The sequence below is a fragment of the Lipotes vexillifer genome, unplaced genomic scaffold (genome assembly GCF_000442215.2).
Source record: "Lipotes vexillifer unplaced genomic scaffold, Lipotes_vexillifer_v1.1 scaffold1117, whole genome shotgun sequence".
Lineage (NCBI taxonomy): Eukaryota > Metazoa > Chordata > Mammalia > Artiodactyla > Lipotidae > Lipotes > Lipotes vexillifer.
Window position 1 is genome coordinate 447,155 of NW_006778824.1, and position 2,019 is coordinate 449,173.

At 62.8% G+C, this 2,019-nt stretch overlaps 1 protein-coding gene across 1 annotated transcript in view; it reads right to left on the reverse strand.

Annotated features, from left to right (window-relative positions):
- The window catches only part of ADGRA1 (adhesion G protein-coupled receptor A1), a 35,617-nt gene that overhangs the window by 32,131 nt on the left and 1,467 nt on the right, over positions 1-2,019 (reverse strand). The gene's annotated exons all lie outside the window — the stretch shown is intronic.

Consider the following 2,019-nt stretch of genomic DNA (forward strand, 5'->3'; position numbering starts at 1 on the left):
GAAAGAGTGCCCAGGCTTGGACGGTTTCCACTCCAGTTCCAGACCCGTCACTTTGCTCCCTTGGAGAGCGCTGCTCTCTGCGCTAACGGTGAGGATCAGAGAGGAGCACGAGGGCAGAGCCACCCGCGTTTGGGGACCTGCTTGAACTCGAGTATCAACAGCACCATCACAGAGGCAGCCGTGCAGTTGGTCCTGCTTTACACTCTGATGAGGGTCAGCGCCGGGCAGGTGTGGGGCCTGGGCTTTACCTGCTGGAGACCAGGCGGCAGGGTGCAGGTCCCCCAGCCCCTCAGCCCCCAGGGGAGCGCCTGGGTGTTCACCATCCTGTTGGTGCCGAGGGCACACAGGCCACTCGCTCAGAAGGAGGCACAGGTGCCCGAAGATGCTCAGGGCTCAGCACGGTTCAAACCGGGGTCGTGGGCACCTCGACACCTCCAGGTGCCTCCAGGACACCTCGGTGCCATTACACTCAGGAGCTGGTTGGGCAGCTGACTGCCAGGGCCAGGCCTGAGCAGGTGGCCGGAGCTGCCCCCACTGGCTTTCCTCTCCACGGCCCCCAGGGGCCGCAGGCGTCTCACCCACAGGCTCCCAGACACAGGCAGGAAAGTGCTTGCAGCAGAACTGCAGCACCACACGTTAGGTTGGCATCTCTTTTCCTCTCAGAAGCTCTCTCCGGTGTAAATGTTATTTGTTAGCAATAAAACCCCAATAAACTGCCGAGATTCCAAGCTCTCCAGGCAAGGGTAATCCAGCTGGTTCCCAGAGTCCTGGACTGGCCGGCGTGGAGCTGGCTGGGGCTGGGGGGAGGGTGTGGATGGACTTGGAGGAAGGAAGGAGGGTGCTGGGTGGCCTGGGTGGCCCTGCAGATTTGCACAGAAGGGCTGGAGGGTCAGAGACAGAGGCGAAGGTGGGGCCTGATGCTGGGGCACCTGGATCACGTGTGGTGGCGCCCCCGGGGCGGTGCTGCCTGCCCCCCCCCCCCCCCCCCCCCTCCCCGCCCCGTACACCCTTCATCTGCCAATGACAGGACCCATTTTGCAAATGAGGATACAAATTCGAGGATGCAAAGCTTCAAACACGGCCAACCTGGAGGCCCTGGCTTGTTGGGGGGTGGTGCCTGCAGGCAACAGGTGACGGCTCAGAGCTGGGGTGCGGGCTGGGCTGCGCCTGGAGCACACACCCTCAGACGCCTGAGAGGCAGGTGGCATGGCAGCTCTGCGAGATGATGCTGACCTTTGGCAAAAAGCATCTCTCTTGTTTGGACATTTCGAATCCAACAGGAAGAAAATGAGCAAGTGACTCAGGCACACCCCTGCTTGTGAAGAGTCGGGTATGCACTGATGACCCACTGACAGTGTCCGAGCCTCGGCCACTGTGGCCGCGCTGTCCTTGGCCATCGGCGTTCTCTGCGTGCTCTCGGCCGCTGTCCCTCACAAGCATGCACAATGCATTATTTACTCAGCATCACCCTTTCTGGAATCCAAACCAGCAGCAACCACAGGGAAGCGCCCCGAGCCTGCAGGCCGAGCCCCACACAGCTGGCCGCACCCCTTTTTCTGGTGAGAGGCGTTTTCTGTGCTTGCCGAACATGCCGCTGAAGCCCACCGCATCCCCTGCCATTCAGCCAACTTTCTGGTGGGAAGGGGGCCGGCAGGGTTGCAGCGGGAGGGCCGTGTGTGGGGCCTGGGGCCGGGAGAGGGAGGGCCCCAGCCCGGGGTCAGAGAGGTTTTCACAGGTCACAGGTCGAGCCTGGGTGGTGGTGGGACACTGTCTCTTCCACTGATTCAGTGATTCAACACTGCAGCATGTCTGCCACTAATTAGTATGATCTACGCTGAGCAGCCGCTGCTGACGAGCAAACGGAGCAGGCAGCCCGAGGCTCCCCTCCCGGCCCGGCCCCGCCCCCGCCCCCAGGGCCCCTGTCCGCAGGACCAGCACTGCGCCCACCGCCCCCAGCTGAGCACAAGGCAGCTCACTCTCCCTGCCTGGGGATCCGTGAGTGGCGGTGGCAGCCTCAGC